Source organism: Phaenicophaeus curvirostris, chromosome 16 (assembly GCF_032191515.1).
Source record: "Phaenicophaeus curvirostris isolate KB17595 chromosome 16, BPBGC_Pcur_1.0, whole genome shotgun sequence".
NCBI lineage: Eukaryota > Metazoa > Chordata > Aves > Cuculiformes > Cuculidae > Phaenicophaeus > Phaenicophaeus curvirostris.
Genome location: NC_091407.1, coordinates 12047866 through 12066277, shown reverse-complemented (window position 1 = coordinate 12066277; position 18412 = coordinate 12047866).

The following is an 18412-nucleotide window of genomic DNA, read 5'->3' as shown; positions in this document are numbered from 1 at the left end:
AAAATCTTTATTAAGCATTATCTGTTCCCGTTGAGCTGAGAGACCCATGTGCTATTCCTGGAGCTGCCTCTGACTCGCTGTATGCCTGCAGATAAGTCGCTCAGCTGCTCAGTGCCTCACCTCCCTCATCCTGAAATAGCAGCACTTTCCCTTTGCAAGCATTTTCCATCTGTGGTGTGCGCTGGAGTCAAGGGAAAGACTTCACAAGGTTGCTCTCATTACTCCTGTTTTACAAAGGAGAAACTGAGGCAGGCAAGGGCATAGACTTGCTCCAGCACTAGCAATTCAGGTCCAGTCTCATCATCCCATACCACTTCACCTCTTGCTAGGCTAGGTGCCTCCTAGAATTATTCCTTAGAAGCTAATCGTTGGAGCTAGATTAGGATTCACTGCTGAATTTCATGTTTTCTTGCCTGTGTCCTTTCTTTGTGTATGACTCTGCGTATGACTTTTGCAATATCTGAGCAGACACTTTTTGAATAGCTGAATTGTTAGAAAGAAATTCCTGACAGGTTTGAAAAAGAGCCCCTTTGGACAGCAATTGCAAAGCTTAAGCTAATGACCTCCTGGTTGTATTTGCCTGTTCCTTTGTCTCTAGAGAGGTCTGGATTTTCCTCTTGGCTCACGATAATTATTAACAGATCTTTTTCAATTTAGAGAGAAAGATTTAGACTCTGTATTTGTAATTCTGGCCTTTCAGAGAAAGCCAGTATAAACAGCACTGTGTCCTGGCCCAAATCCATTCTGTGTTATTAGGATGGCATTGATTTGAGATCTCACTCTATTAAAATTTGAAGTCTAAAGCAGTTCCTGCTACAAATGGGGTCTCTCAAGGTTTATACATTAGTTTAGCCCTTAACATTGCCAGATGGTCAAAAACTAGAATGTGTCACAAATGTTGTCGGTGCCCTTTGCAAAATGACACTTTTAAATTAGTCTCCATTTCCATCCATTTACTGTAAGGTGCTACTTCCCATATGTAAATTAGTGGTGATTCATCACTCCAGCAACAGAGAGAAACAGATTTTGTTGAGATGAATGAATAGGTAGCTCAGGTTTTCTTTCCTAGGTGAATGAATAAACATTTTACTCTCTGCTAGTTGGGGTTTTTTCAAGTCACTTGCATTATTAACTTGTCCCTTCCCAGTGTATCAGAAGAGAGAGGTGGGTAGGAAACCATCCGTTCCTTCCCCAATAGGGTACAGAGTGAGATGGGCTCCGGGCAAGAAAAAAACTGCCTGCACCTTCCTCCTCCTCAGCTCCCTTGAGATCTGAGTCTCCACAAGGCTCAAGGCTGCTGAACATGTACATGAGTAAAATTCATTTACTTTTTTGAGGTTTGGAATCAATCTAAGATTATTTGAGGGTTTTTGGTCGCTTCTAACCCACAGATTCCCCTCTACTCCACAACTTCTCATAATACCTTACTTTTCAGTATATTTCTTCCCGTCAAGTGTGTTCCCACAGGCACCATTGCTACTATGATCCTCCTCGGTGCTCTTCTGCAGGGCGAATGGGTGCTCTGTGCTGACCAAAGGAACCTTAATGCAGGTATAACACTCATTCTTATCAGATTCACTTCTATTCAAGATGCAGATCCTAGATATTGAGGAAAGCTGTAGGACTTAAGGGTATGTTTGCTACCTCTTCCCCATATGTAGCTTCTAACTGGTAACCTCTATGTTGATGAGAACTGACCTTAATGCAGGCAGACAAGTTGTCAACTTGCCCATAATTTCAACCCTGCAAAATGTAGGGAAGCTGTAATTCTAGGTGGGTTTGTGTATACACGTGTTGTTTTGTTTCTTTTAGAACGCTGTTATGTGCTGTAAGGTACGTGATGAAGCAAGAAATTCCTGAGCTTTCACTGTGTCTAGTTCATTGATTTTTAAGAGTCTGGGAGTCTGGAGCCTCTGGAAGCAGCTTGACACGTAATGTGAAACCTGCAAATCCTGCCAATTGCCACAGAAAGGTGAGAGAGGTGAAAAAAATCATTTTACACTGTAGACTTTGGCTCATTTTTTGACACCGAGAAAACAACTTTTGCCAGCAAAAGCAAAACCTGCAGAGTGTGGGGAGGGGAACAGAAAGCCAAACAGATAGATTTGCACCAGCTGCAGTCCCAGGACCAACCTTGCGTGCCCTGTGTACCCTGACCACCACAGTGAGGGCAACCAAATTTTCTCATGCAGACCCCAGCTGCTTTTCAAATCTCAGAAAGATTTCATTTCCAGAATTCTCTGAAGCAAGAAGGTGACAAAAGGTGTCAAAGTCTGACATTCTGCAAGGACAAGTGCACCGCATTTCAGTGGCTGTAGCTCAGTATGGTTTCCTCCATTTCAGCATTATCCTAATATTTTCTCTAAGTTATGTGATGGGCTTATTCCCTTTCTAAAATTTCTCAAGCAAGATGCAGTTGTGATTGTATAATCTTCCTGCCAACAATGACCATATTGTTCTTTAACCCCTACTTTCAGCATTATCCGAGTGTCAACCTTTGACTCTTACTGCTAACAAACTGGTATCTTGCTGCAGCTTCAATGATCTTAAGGACATAGGTAGGACGAGGTCTGTAAGTAGCAATGATATCTTTCATCAGACCAACTGGTATAGCTGAAAAAAATTAAACAAGCTTTTTGGTGCACAGATAAACAAATGCAAATGGTGCACTAATAAACCGTTCTCCCCAGGGAAATCAAAGCAGTCTACGGACACTAGTGAAGTGACTCAGCCGTTTTTGTGTGATTTGCTCACCCCACCAAAATGCACAAAAATTTTTGTCTAGTTACTTCACCAGGACCAGATTTCAACTGCTGTGCAGTAAAGTGTAGCTTAATTTCCTCTCACTGCAATGCTAGAGAGAGACAGGAGCCAGATAGCATCTCTTACTTGTAGGGTGACTCCTTTGACAGTACATGAAGACTGGAAGGGAACACAGCAGTTCCAAGGGAGTTTCTCTTACTGCATCTAATACAAGAAATAAAAGCCAAGAGAAGATGAGGGAATTAAAAATCAAGATCCAAAATAAAAAATCTGAGAGCAAAACATGCTCCTTTCTCTGAAAAGCTATGATGTTCTTAAGCCCATTTATTGATATTCATTTTGAAAAATAGTTAGCCATTATTAAATAGTTCCTGTGTTTGCATAGGAAACAGCGTCATTCAAGTGCCCTGTGTTCCCTGTATCTGTTACTGCTCCCTGTCTTATTTGCCATGTTCTAAGTATCTGTTTTTAACAGCTTAAGATTTTTTTGGGGCAGGGCAGTTGGTGGATCACACTGATATTTTGAGTCAGTGCCAGGAACACCTTACTCAGTCACTGGTCCCGCTGAAGCCAACTAGGCTATTACTGATGCTACACAAGTAAAGATATTACAACTCATAGCCAGATGACTGTGAAGCATTTAAACACTAATGGAGAATAAACAATTGTAAGCAACAATATTATTTCTGAGTGCAAACTATTGCTGAATATCTTCAGCTAGGACTCCTGGATCTCTGCATGCCATTCAAGCTAAAATCTTCTTATTCCAAGACCTTTGTAAAAACCCCACTAGAAAATATTGCAGTTGCACATATGCCAGGCCTAACCACTCATATCCTAACTCCACAGAATGGATCATCTTGAGGCATGTTTTGGTTTTCCTTCCTTAGCAAGGGCAATAAATCAAGCCAAGTTAAAAATTTTATATCTACAGCTGGTTTTGACTTATGCAAATGCAACATTTCAATCAAAACATACAGGAAAGGCATATATTTCCCTTCCCTCATAAATCAAAAAATGGTATCCTGATTTTTCTGAAGATGTCCAGGAATTATTATCTTTACAGACAGGAAATACAACCCCATAGAAATTCTTTCAGCTGAAAGACTACCAAGCAAAGGAAGAAGAAGGAGCGGAGATTTTAGCTACTATTTGTTTGCTAGCAAGAACTGTAACCTGTAAATATTTATAAGATATTTCGAGTTCAAAATTATGATAATTTATTACTTGGCCTTCTTTCTGAAAAAGCATGCCTGAAAAAGTTGCAGCAGATCAGTTAGAGTTCCATCATTTTTCCAGCTCCTCTGTTGCTCATTGTGCTTAAAGCAGCTTAGTGGTGTGATTTCTTTGTTGCAGACACAATTTAAAACCACATAAACTGAATTGTCATTATCTCATCTTTTGCTTTTGAGGTGTCAGCAGTCACAGGTGAGGATTTACAGTGTCCTCACCTGTCTGCTACCACAGGCTGGACAGCTGCTGAACCAGCTTCTGAAGTACTGGGGCTGCAAGACAGCGTAGGGACAGCACATATCCAAAGCTCACTTAACTCTGCAGGTTTTTTTGCCTCCTCTCTCTTATTATCTAATTATTCTGAAGTTGTTCTGGAGGAACATACCCTACAGCACTGAAACACATTCAATTACAGGTGGACTAATCCTGAATAATCATGTGCTAAAACCTTGTTCCTGAGAACCTCCTCTACAACAAAAGCACCACATCCAACTCTGATTACCACCTACTCCTCCTCTCTGGTCATTGGGGAAGATGGGAGGACAACCACAGCTGATTGTGAGGAAATGGGTGGCATGGCTGCCAGCAGGGCTGAGGAGCTGAAAGCCTGAGCTTTGCCAGATGTTCCCTCACCACAAAGCAGTCAGTATCTGACTCTATTTTATTTGGAAATAAATTGCACTCATTTTCCCCAAGTCAGGTCTGTTTTGCACATGACAGTAATTGGTAGATGATCTCTTTTCTTTATCTTTACCCACGAGCTTCTTCATCTTATTTTCCTGTTGAGAAGGAAGGGAGAGAACAGCTGGCTGGGCATTCGGTCACTAGTCAGCTCCACACACCCCTCCTCTCTCACACTGTCTCCAGCAAGAGTCCAGCTGGAGTTCAGGACTAGCAGCTTCTGTTGGACCCTAAAGACCTACAGTTGTGAATGCAACAGGCTTGTTTCAGGCTAGAAGACAAACCATTTCAGCTTTCTCCTACATCTCTCATTAAGTCTAGCGCACAACCAAACTGCAGGACTCCTTTCCTGAGGCTGCCATTCGTAAATGTGTTCAAATGGAATTTAAATGCATGCATGAAGGATACAGATATTATGGCATATTAGCTATTGTGCTCTGTAGACAATTGCTGGCTCAGAAAAATCTGAACCACTGGGAAATGGAAGTTAAGAATACTGTCTAGAAGGGGGCTAGCACTCAAGGGAGACTGCTCAGGACCTGCCTGCTGTCGCAGCCTGCCTTCGGCATCGCTTGTCACCCAGTGCCAGCAGCATGCTGCTGAGCTAGACAGACCTTTGATCTTGCAGTTTTATAGCTGATCTTGAATTCTGGTATTGAACAGGAGGGTTTTCTACAGCTTTTTGTATATCTCTCCACTTGAAGCAATAGGGTTCAGTCCTTCTAAGGTGAGTTTTAGGAGTCTTTTACTTGTCATCCATAATAATGTAAGAGTCCCATTTGGGACCTGGAATTCTAAAACAATAGCTTTGGGGGGAAAAAATGTATTTATTTCTTATTGTCTGAAGTACAAAGCATATAAAATGAGGGATATACGGATCTCTTTCCTTGCTGGCTTTGGTAAGTCAAGGGCTCATGTAGCCCTACCTATTTATGTCTGCATTTATGAGATCATGGCCTATAGGCACGTGAGACTTTGCAGTGTCATTCAGGTATGTGTGTGCCACCTTTCATTAGCTCCCCGGCAGCTACAGTCCCGTGACATCAGCTCTGTGTCTGTAGGCAGCTCTATGTCTGTGCCTGAAATGCCCCCACCACGGGAGTGCCAGCTCCTCCGCCACACGCCTGCTCCAGAGTAGGCTTCTGTCTTGCTGTTGGCGTGAACCTTGGCTGTCTGCTTATTCCCAGCTCCAGAACCTGAGTATTAATCCCTTTCCTCTCTTTTCAGCTTTGGAAATTATCACTGTTGAGACCAAGTAGTTGTGTCTTCATGGCTACTGGCAGACTATTCTTTAACCAAGCCAGTGTTAAACTGCCCCTTTCTCCCCTCTGCCCATTATTTCTTTCTGATTTGTGTCATGTGAATGCATGCACAATGACTCTCATATCACAGCCATATTTCCCTGTTTGCCATAGACCTGAGGAACCAGCAGCTTGCAAAGAAACTGATCCAAAATACCAACTGATGCTCAGATGGAGCAAACAGACCATGTTTTCAGGGAGTGGCAGCTTGCACATCTTCCTCTCCCACCACACACACCGCTGGCGCTGAACTAATGGTGCCAGAGCCCATCCCCAGTCAATGGATATCTGGTTGCAGGTCAGTGCTGCAGGGTGTAAAATAAAATTCCCCAGCTTTTTGTCTTTCTGGTTTTCTTTTTTTTTGCTCCCTTTTAAGAGAGGGCAGAATTTTCCCCACAATAGTAATATCTAGCTCTTCACATAAGAGAACAGCTGTATTTACTTGACTTACGAGTATCTTTACTGACAGATTTATCCTTTGCATCATAAAATGCCTATTTGGGCTTTAAAAAGTGTGCTGACTGTTTCTTTGAAGCTCGCAGCAATAGGCCATTCTCATTTGAAAGACATATTATTACCCCAAAACTAAACATATTATTTTACACATCCCAGCTACCTTTATTCTTTGTGCCCAGGGGCCTCTGAGCAAAAGGTGTCATTTGGAGCACACAGCAGAGAAAACTCAGTTATGTAGATATTACGATTCTCTGTTCCTTCTGTTCCAGAAGAGCTGTATTCGCATCTCTCACCGGGAAGCTGCTGGGTTTCTCCTATCTGACAGGTAAGTTGTATCTGTGTATATGGTATTGTTATTTTTGGCAGGCACATGCTTCACATTCTTAGCATGAAGAAAGAGAGCCGGCAGCCGATCACATTAACTAGCCTCTCATGTTTTGTTTTTTGCTGTAAGCCAAGTCCTGGAGGAAGGTGTGTCTCAAGGTGATGCATCGCAAGGCTGTGGGCAAAGCATCCAGGTGACGTGTGGCACCGGGCAGCCCTGAGCAGAGGCACTTGTGGGAAAAATGGGCCAAGGGGCACAGGGAGAAAAGGAGCAGGTGAGATGAGACCGGGCAGGCTTGGCTGAAGCTTTATGCTGTACGATGACCATATGCTTGGCCAGAGTGCCAGGGAGGTGTATAGTTAGTGTTGTACCTACCTTAATTGCACACCCCTGAAGCACACAGGCAGCCAGGAAAGCCTCCAGCCCCAGGCATGGGGGGTGCCACACAGACACCCCCAGAATCCAGCAGATTTTCCGTACAAGTGATCCACAGACCATAGATCCCTACAGCTACAGAAGGGAGGGAGTGGTGTCTGACACCCTATGGCTCTAGGCCAGAGTTAGAGAAGAGATGTTGCCGGTGAACTGCTTCTGCCTAATGAACTGCTCCTTTTCTCTGCAGCAGCAGATAAGAGCAATTAAACACTGGATAGCAGATTAATGATTACTGCAAAATCATGCTAGCTCATGGAGACAAATCTGTAGAAATATTCACCACAGTGGTAAGCGAGGTGTTCAGGCAGTGATGTACCCTCTGTGTGGCAAATCAGTCAAAGACGAAGCAAAGAGAGAGCGTCTGGTGCTTGTCAGATTCATTAATTATCACTGCAGATGAAACTGGAAGAAAGACCAGCTTATGTACATTAGTTGCATTTGCCAAAGGTTGTTTTAGGCCCAGCTGCGACCCAGAAAAAAAGGCAGGTTCTGGATGTGGCATTTCCACCTTAGGAGGACGCTTGCTTTGTGGTGTGACAGTTTGCAGCCATGGAATAGCAGCTTATCTTAGAGCTGGCTTTAGTCTTTGTCTTTTTATTGAAAATTTTTAGGAGAGTTATGTGATGACACATTATATCCATGCCCTTCATCTCTCGCTTTCTCTTTTCATATTTTGTTTGCTGTCTTCAAAAACAGCAAGCTGGAATAAGTAGATTCAGGGTCTGATCACATCTAAGAATGTCCATTAATAAAGAATGGAATTAAAGAAATAAAAGTTCTGTCACTTGCATTGAAGTGCTGGCTAAGTTATTTCTGGGTTTTGAAGTGATACACAGTCCTAGTCTCATTTGAGATACCCAGAGTATAAGATATCACTTGTACTGTAATTTGTATAAACAAGCTTGATTGGTACCTTCTTATTGTTGCAAGCAAATGCCTATAGATTTTTGGAAAGGCAGAGAAAGTAAGATGACAACTGGACTGTACTGAAGAAAATCTGGATTTCTGCTCTGAAATCTCTGGTTGATCAATAGGAGTAGCTGTATTCTGAGGATTCGGGGGGGATAGTGTTTTGCTAGTGTCTGCAAGAACCTCATGTGAAGCATGGGTTACAAATTCAATAGATTGCTCTGATATAGTTAAGATCTTCAAAAAAAATTCAACTATTTTAGCTGAGTTTGTGTCTGAAAAGTCAATATGAAGTATAACAATGTCCTAGCCTGCAAGAGATGAATGTTCAGCACCCTCTGCCACACCAACTGCTGCAACATCTCTCAGGGTGGGCAGAGTAGCCAAAATCATCAATTGCTATATGGAAATCTTGCTTTATTGTAAGCAGAAACTTAACCAACCACTCATCAACAACCACAGAAGGCAGCTGGGTTTGAACCTTCCAGCATATTTCATATACCTGCATTCACATATACATATCTATATAACAAAGTATTTAATTAGATTTATTTCTTGACATGTCAGCTATGTACCACATCAAAGGCATTTAAGGCTCTGCAATATCTTCAATGGTTTTTGGATCTCACCTGTGGTGAGTACAACCCCGAAAACAGACAGTCCATGAATAGAGACTGGGGTAATAAGTATTTGAAAAGATAATTGTGCCTCAGAATGAATCATTAAAACCTATAAAATGCATCTGTCACTGTAGTGTTTAAAGTCTGCTCTCCTCCCCCTACACCCACCCTCTGATTTGTGCTAATTAGTGCAGGATGAGCTGCTGCCTAAAAATTAAGAGAGTTAGAATCTTTAATTGATTTTACCATGCCTGTGGAGTCAGTAGTAAAGACCCGTGCAAGCATGGCTCACATAGGGACTGTTTGTATGGTGCCCCACAAGTCAGGGAGGCCAAAGGTGGGTGGCAGCCCTGCCAGGGCTGAGGGGCCGGTTGAGTAGCCCAGTTTGAGCCAGCCCCATCTCATCCTCATCCCACTCCCCGACCCGCGACAGCTCTCACTGTCCTCACACCGCAGATGAGGAGTTGGACAACTGTCTCACGCCCACAGTCACCCAGGGGATGAGTTAGTTGCGCAGTAATGGTCTCCTGGATATATGAGGTGCTTCAGTGTGTGATATCTTTTCAAACTCTGCCTTTTAAGATGCAGAAGTTGCCAAGGATTATGAAGTTTTTCTCTTAAAAGTGACATAATGTGGAATCACGCTCATTGCACCCCAGTGACTCTCTCCTAAATGTGCTCAGCCGGTATATAAAGATGTGAGCTCTTTTTCACTCATCAGCTCTGAAAATTTACCTTGGATTCCTGCTTTGTCATCCATAATCTGTTTTAAAGGTTCCACTGGGCAAGTCGTTACCGGGAGCCTTATCTGGGAGCGCAGTGCACATAAAGCACGGCAGCCCCGCGAGGGCTGCTCAGAGCTCCCATCCCAGCAGCTGTGGTGGGGCTGCTTGCACCTCTCTCCTTGACAGTAAAAGTCCCAAAATGCCTGGTGCTTTCCTGCTGTGCGCGCCTCAGCACTGCTGCGTCTGTCACACCCCAGCACTTATCTGGGATTTGTATTAACTGTTTGTAATTAGGCGCCTCTTTCCCAGCTCTGAGCTGCGTGAGCAGGACAGACCCCAGCTCCCATGATGCGAGGGGCCGGGAGGTACCTAGCGCATCTGCAGCTGCAGGAGGGAGAGGAGGACACCTTGCATGCTGCGTTAGCCCCGTTCAATTCTCATTTCTAGTGTGGGAAATGGACCCCAAAACCCTGTGGATGACAGAACCACAGGCAGAGGTAACAGCAGACACGTTTTGCAAGTCACTCTGCAGTTTAGAGAGCCAAGCACCTGCTCGCAGCTTCGCAGGGAGACGAGAGCGGGAGCATTCAGAGAGATAGTGGAAATGCCACGCGTATCGGGCTTGTTCTTGTATTTGTATTCATTATGGCATTTGGTTCAAGCTCTCTGCAGACCTAACCCCAATGAAGTCAATGGAGCAGAGAATTTGGCTCTTTTATTTCATTTAAATTCTTGTCGCAGCTTTTTCGCTTGCCTCTTCGACTTCCCCTCTCCCTTTGCTGGGACAGCTGCTTAGCTGGGCTGACAGGACGCAGGGCTAAGAGGGCAGGCCCAATTAACTGCACTGTGATCAGTTCTTCTGTCTTAAAATCCCACACGCTTCCAGATTAATTTAGAATAGATTCAATCATAGTCATTTACAAGGTCTGCTGCTGGGCGCTGCAAGGAGCAATTTGCTGGTGAGATTCCTATTCTTTGCAATGGCAAACTGCGTAAGTTCACCATACCATTTTTCACAGGAATAAAAAGCTGGAATCTAGACCTGATATGGCTTAATTCTAAATACGCATTTCTATTTGCATTGATACCCTGGTGAGGTCAGGAGGCTGATGGGAAACAAGGTCATGGAAGAACTACTTCTATTCATTCATCTGTGACTATGAAGGAGCAGGCAGAAACACTCAGAGGGATATGTCTTGTAGCAGAGCAACCTTCTCAAAAGTCTTTTCTCTGTATTTTCCTAAGCTGTGACCATCCACAAAGCAAAGCCATCCATGGCTCAGGGTGTCCTCTCTCATTTTTCCCTCATTATACCACTGTCTTCAGTGATACTCTGACTGCAAATGCCTTGTGCTTTGCACTCTGAGAGAGAAGTGCCCTCTCCAGACTGATCTTTAAGAAGCCATACTTTCTTCTTGCATCCTGCTTTAAGTATCACTTCTGCTCTGCCGTGGCCAGCCAGGTTGACCAAATCAGACCTCTCCTGTGGTATGGAACAATTCCTAAGTAGAAACATCTACCTCGTGAAATTGTATGATATCCTTGTCATAGTCCTGATAGATAATCTGCTGCCTTTCGGCCCTTCAAGCTCTTTCAGCGTATGATTTCAAGAGTAAATAATATTTTTTTTCTGTTTTGTTTTTAGACCAAGTTGATGGTAAATCTCTAGTTCAGGATATGGAATTTCTCTGGACATCAACCAGCAAGAAGCTGGCGTAATGGAATTGCCTTTTCAGTTTAATGATTACAATGTAATTTCTTTTTTTTTTTCATCTGTCAAGTAGCTACCAAGGTAAGGAAAACTTTTTCACCTTTTATTAAGCAGAAAGATTGTTAAGTGGTCTTAGGTAAGGTAGAGTATGTAGTCTGCCACCCCAAGGAAATATTTCTTTCCTCCTGGTCCTGACGGCTTACGGCACCCTGTGAGTGTTTGATGGGCTGCAGCAAATGGCCTGAAGGTTGCTGTGGTTGTGTCCAGTAGGTCTTCTCTGGCAGTTGGTGTGAACAAGGAGCCATCATTGTTTCAGATGTATGAACAGGTATAGATGGACAGTGAACCAGGCTCAGGTCTGAGGGATTCTCTGGCTAAAAAAAAGTGGCTAAGGGTGACTGAATGAATGCAAATGAGGCAACTCCTCATCCTGTATTTCTTTATCTGAGGAGCAGTTTATAAATTCAAGGTAAGTATATCTTTCCACCAGCTTTGCACAGTTCTACTCTCTCAGGGTGAATAAATTTTTTTGATGGGTGAGTTAAAACATCATTATTTTTTTCATTATCATTGTCATCAGTATAAATGGCAGAGGTGTAGGTTTTTTGCCCGAGCTTTTAAATTTTCATGACAATTTTACTAAGCTATTTTATACGTTATTAAGCACACTTGTGATTTGTTTCAACCTATACCTTAATGTGGTATTTTAAGTGAGCGTTCCCAGAAGAGGGCAAAGGGACCCTGTACGTAGGGAACTCAGCTGTGGCCTTGGCCTGCTGGGTGCCAGCACTGGGGTCCACAGACAGGGACGGCCAAGGTGCCCGAGAGTGTATTTTCCTTTCACTGAGTTTGTCTTTTGAGGTTCTTTTGAAAATCCCAGCCTAAGGGATTAATGGTGTTGATCATCATTGAGAATTGGGACACCTGTTTTGCTAAGACCCAAAAGCAATGGTTTTGTGAAAACAGGATCTGTGCAGGTTTCTGCTGGGGGAGGGATGGAAAGGCTGTAGATTGAAGACCTTGTTTAACTAAACACAGAAATAATTCCTTCTTGTGGACATTTCTAGAAACCAAGGTCAATGCTTGTGCTTATGTTTTTGAACAAAGCTTTTCAATGTGTTTTTTTTGTTTTTTGTAAACCATTTGAAAGAGAGCAGGAGCATCAGGATTTCAGCACAACTCAGACATAACATCTGAGTGCAGGAGGAGCTGAACAGGGCCCTCATCCTGAATGGAATTCTATTTTCATGGTATTATACTGTTCCCAGTAGTGAATCGGCCATGTTTCTTGGTAATATACTTACTTCTGTAATATGCAATGAGATTTGCTTGACCAAATCCTGAACTGTACAGCCGTCTGTTGTCAGTTTATAACAGCTACAGATCTGTCTCTAAACTGATACAACCACATTTTCCAAATGTTAGGTTAGAACTGAGTTTGTAACTAATGTACAGGGGAATTTGCAGGTGTCTGATTTTGCAAAGGAAACTCTCTGCCAATAGATGTAGGTTTCTACTTTCCCAAACTTATCTACCATAATAAATTTTAACTTTTTCTTTTAACTATTGTTGTATAAAAGAATGGCATCTTGCCTGTACAAATAATTGCTCCCTTCCTTTTTCCCCTGCCCTCAGATTTCACATAAAAGACCAAATCCTGAGCATTCTTTTTCAACTCTTGCTGAAATTATTGGGAGTTTTTCCTGCCAAAAAACTTTCTGAAATGTTCAGAGACTTAAGGATTAGATTTGAGTAGCCTTCCAAGGGCAGGATAATATATTGTCCTACAGGTAGATGCTGGCCTCCTTGTCTAACTGGACGTGTTTTCAGTCTAAATATAGAAGCTTCCCCTTACCCACCCCAAGGGTTATTTAATTTCTACCACATTTCTCTTCCCCGTGTATTTTTGTACTAGAGACTCAACATGCGTGTTACTATTTCTTTACAAAAGTGCCAGTTATCTATCAGTCTATTCCCCTCCCCTTCACCTCAATAATTTCTTGTTTCTCTGATAAGAGATTTCAGGCAGAAAGATTTTCTTCCCTCTTCTTTCATGCTGTATGGTATGGTGTGTCCGCCAGGCCCTTCAGATCTAAAGCACACCATTAGAAAAACCTAACACTCCATATCCCAAATGGGTCACTTCCCAAGTCTAGTGCTGAAATCCTTTTAGCTAATACTGTTCAGGTGACTTAGTACTAAATTATATTTTAGAAAGATATGGTCTGCCCTTTACTTTTTCATGGGGCTACCATTCAGTCAATTTTAAAGCTGTAATTCTTTTTCAGGGTTGCCATGGAAACAAGTTAGTGTTCCACTGCTGCCTTGTGAAAACGAGAAGAGTGCTCATACATCATTTTACTGCTCCTGGGTCGTTATGCAGTGTTGCTGTTCTGGGCTTCTCTTCTCCTACGCACGCATTAGCAGGGGCAGAGCCTCATGCTGCTTTAGCTCTTCTAGCACCATGAGTCAATTAGTTCAACTGCAGTCATATTTAAAGTGGGAATGCTCCATTCGTTCCTTGCTCCTGGTGCTGTTACCTCCAATCTTAAAATATGCTCCACTTTGGGGATTGTTGGCCATGGAAGAACAGCTTTCCTGAAACCTGGGCTTTATAGGCTGTAGTTAAATGATTGTACTTCATAGCAAGGTTACATCCGCATATGTGATGTTTGGGATAATACCTGATACCTCAGAGGTATAAAAGAATATGCCTTACATATAGTTAGAAGCACATCAGCAGAAGATAGTCATAGGCCATAGTGGTAAATAACCTGTTGACCTAGCTGACCATTAGAATAGCAGCTTAGAGAGTGGTCAAAATTAGTAGTCTTTCCTTAAACTTTGGAAATCCTTCTGGCTATGCTTTGAATAAGGAGCTTTGCCAAAGCCAAAGAAAACCCCTCCTGGAGAAAACTCTCCACTGACTATTTTTGTATGTACTAGACATACAGTAGTAAGATAAATAAGAGAAGATCCAAGGGATATACAAAATTAAACAGAAAAGAAAAAGTAGCACTGTCCTCAGCTGAGCTGTGTGCTTACTTGGTAGAGCTTTGCTGTTGTGTTGTAGCACACACATGTCATGCTTCCACGCCCCTCCAACACCTCCCCTCCCCCATGCCTTTCATTTATTAATTGCTTTTTTGCAAAAGCAGTGAGATCACTTTTGCTGAATCAGTGTTTAACAGAGGTGCCTCAGATCTGATCAACTTTAATCAGTGAAATGAAAGCCACCAGCTTAACTATAGGATGGCAGAATGACAATCTTACTGCATCTTGTTGATGCTGCTTTGCCTCCGAGGCACAGAAGTGAGCCTGATTTAGCTGTGTTCGTTACCTATATTCAACAATGCTTTGAAACTTTCTCTTTAAATGTGGCCCTTTCACAGAATTAATAGGTTGGAAAAGACCTCCAGGATCATCGAGTCCAGCCATTCCTATCAACCACTAAACCATGTCCCTGAGCACCTTATCCACCCGTCTTTTAAATATCTCCAGGGATGGTGACTCAACCACCATACTGAAGTATGTAGTCTCAGATTCTGTCTGTCCAATGATATCCAACAAGATGTTGTAAAGGTTAAGACTGCTTGGAAGGCACATTGACTTCACCACACACAAGACGCTACCCACTTGAAAACTGCTGTTCTTCAGCATTTTCAAGTGCTAAATATATCCACAATGCTTCTGTCTTACACCAATACGCAACTCTGACTCAAACACTCCTCAGCTACCACAGACTGTATGTCTGGTGAAAGATGTAGGAGCTTGTGTAAGGTGGTCAGATGGCTGTGTCACATAGATGCTGTAGCATTAGATTTTGTTAAGTGTTTTAGTGTTGTCCAAGTAAGTCTGGAACTCAAGGAGGTAGAGTGAGGCTGCAAGCCAAACAGCCAGGCCGCAGAATTGTAGAATCATAGAATAGCTTGTGTTGGACGGGACCTTAAAGCCCATCCAGTTCCAACCCCCCTGCCATGGGCTGGGACACCTCCCACTAGGATCAGGCTGCCCAAGGCCCCATCCAACCTGGCCTTGAACACCTCCAGGGATGGGGCAGCCACAGCTTCCCTGGGCAACCTTTTCCAGAGCCTCACCACTCTCACACTGAAGAAATTCCTCCTTATGTCTAGTCTAAATCTGCCCCTCTCCAGTTTGAAGCCATTGCCCCTCATCCTATCACTACACGCCTTTGTAAGCAGCCCCTCCCAACTTTCTTGTAGCTTGGAACAAGGCACTGCTGGTTCATCCAAGCTGCAAAATGAAGTTTGCCATCTTCTAGGAGTAAACTTGACCCTTATAGAAAGTGACTACCTTCATTTTATATTTGTAATGTACTAATAGCAACTCTTGGTATAACCTGCAGGGCTGGAAATAATGAGGGAACTGAATACAATACTCCCAGGGCATGGGCCTAAAGTGATAACTATTCAAGCGTAGCCTTTGACTAATGCAGTTGCTCTTGCACATCAAATAATGTCAGAAATGCCACACTTCATAAGAAAGGGCTATAAAACTTCATTGTGATCCTTCAGCCCAGAAATCCATGCTCAAAGGACTAAAAAAGTGTTTAAATCTGCTGTATTATGTATAGGGAAATGGACACAGGAATGAAAGATATTCCAGGTCACCTGCATTACATTAAAAATGTGTCCCCCCTAGTCCATGTTTTTACAATACCACATCCACACACATTGCTTTTTTTTCTCTCTGCAACTTTGTTCCTGCAATATTCTATTAGCCAGCTCAGGCTACTGGAGGGCAGCCAATGGAGTGATACTTAGAGAGTGCCACGGATGCCTCTTAAAGCATTTTGGATCTTTCACTCCAAGCAAGCCATCTTGCAGCAGTGAGTCTGGTCCATTATGAGTTTAGCCCCGTTGGCAGCCAGGAAAGCAACAGCTGAAGAAAACGCAGACACAAGCATTTTCTGCCCAGCAAAGGCATAGGACATTGGAATGAGTCCTCAGCGCTGACTCTCGTGAGAAAAAAAAACATACTTCTGTTGTGCTTTCTGGGACAATTCCTGTGATAATGATGGTGTGACAGAAGCAGTCATTCAAAGGGAGAAAAAAAACCCCACACCATCTCAAGCACAGGCACAGGCATGTGTGTTTGCCTGGTGTTTGCACACCTAGCATGAAGCCCCAGCTGTAATTTGCCACAGACCTGTGGAAAACAAAGCAACTCCTAACTATGCCACTGACTGATGTAGGTGCCATTTATGACTGGTAATTCAGGTAAATTTTCATGTTTACCAGCCCTCAAAGATGCCTACCAGTCTGAAATAAAGAGTGGGGGTTTTTTTATTTCATTAAGTTCAGGCAAGCTGCTGTCGGCAAGTTTGCTGCCAGTGCGGAAGCAGCACTTCTCTAAATGATGGCAGAGCACATATACGGCTAATCTGGCAGGCAGGTACTTTGCAGTCCTTGCTCTGCACAAAGCTCCTCTCCTGCGTCCAAACAGCACAAGCCTACTGGGACCTCAGCCCAGGCAAACTCTACTGTGGCAAGTCAAAATCTTTCCTTGAAACTATATCTACTCTCTTTCATGGTTTTTGGAGGGTTGTTTTTTTTTTAACAGAAACAGCATTTTCTAAATATGCCATAATTTGTCAGCAATTGCATTGCATCTTAACAATCCAGTTTTCCCTACATACAAAAAAAGAAGGTTCTTATTCTACCTTAATGTCTGACTTTTCACCTGTTCAGTCAATGCATCTAATTCAGCCACACAGCAACACAGTAGTTAGGTCCAAAGCGTTATTTATTTACAACGACCCTCCAAGGATCATCGTAAATAAATACTCCAATGTTTTACAGTAACTTTAAAAAAAAAACCCAAAACCTCTTTGCTCTTCTTTGCAGGTTGCTGTCTACTGCAAACATTCCTTAACCTCTTCTTACCTCGCCAAACAGGTAATCACAGTTTTCCACAGTTCAGGCTCCTGCTATCATCACTAAACACCACAGCTTACTAAATCACTGTTGCTGAAAAGCATTTTCCAGAATTGTTCATGCCCAGTAGGATGCAGACAGAGGGCTTCCCTGCTTGTGTCTGAAGAGGATCTTCTGCTGCATCCTTAGAGGCTGCTTGCTGGCACAAGGAGATGTCAAAGGTTGGTTGGTTGGTTGGAGATGTTGGTTGGTTTGGGGTTTCTTTTTACAAAATAAAAGCATGTTTCAATGCAGCTTTTTAAGTTTTCAAGAGCTATATACTTTGCTGCAAAGTAAGCATTTGACAGAGTGATTTCAAAAAAAAAATATTTAGCACCTAATCATATCATTCCATCCCCAAATGGGATGTTTCAGTGCTGTCAGACCTTCCACCCTCCTCTTCCCTACATCCCATTCTGGGTGTGAAATTTCAGCAACTACTGCTCAGCATTTTCAGTTTGGTTATCCTCTGACAACAGAACAGGGTTTTCTGGTTCTCTCCACAGCCCCCATTCAGCCTCAGGCATAACGTGGGGCTGGGGAGACGGGCAGGGCTCTGCCTGGGAGACTGGGGTGGGCTGCAAGGAACTACCACTCAGTAGTTGGAGGGATCACAGGGCTGTTGGAGTCCAAATCTTGTTTTCACTTTTTCACTCCACTGTATTTTTTGTCCTGGACAATATTTAATGAGGCAATCATTTGCTCTTATATTTATCACTCTTGGCTATATAAACCATCTAATTTTCGAAGTCATCTTCTCACATATACAGAGATACAAGCTGGGCACAAAATAGTTCTGGGTAATGTTTCAAAGCAGTGGCAAGGCTTCTTGATGGCAGCTAAGTAAAGGCAGCCTCTCTCGGGTTTTTTTCCACTGTGCAGTAGCTTTTGTTTTCTTTCCTTATGCTACAAAAGAAAAATGTATTTTTCCACTAATGCTTCCTATCAGTAGCCAATGAAGTAAAACAACAGCAGTGGTAGCTCTGAAGGGCTGTTCCTCTCCAAATCCTGACTGTGGGCAGTATAGTGCCTAAAATACATGCTTGTCCAACACTTGCTGGAGTTTACTCCGGAGACAGGGCTCTGCTTACAGTGTCAGAAGGCATAGATATACAGAAGGCAAACATATATAAACCCTGTAAAGTTTTCCAAGTGAAATAAAACCAAATAATCCACACCAGCTGAAAGCAGAAATCTCATTTCAAACTTTCTCTTTAGGTTACTGGGTTAAAACCATCCAGATGGTCACATCTTGTGTATTGATATACCTTTTCATCTGAAGAACTGCTAAGCTACAAAAAGGTCTAAAGCTCTTGA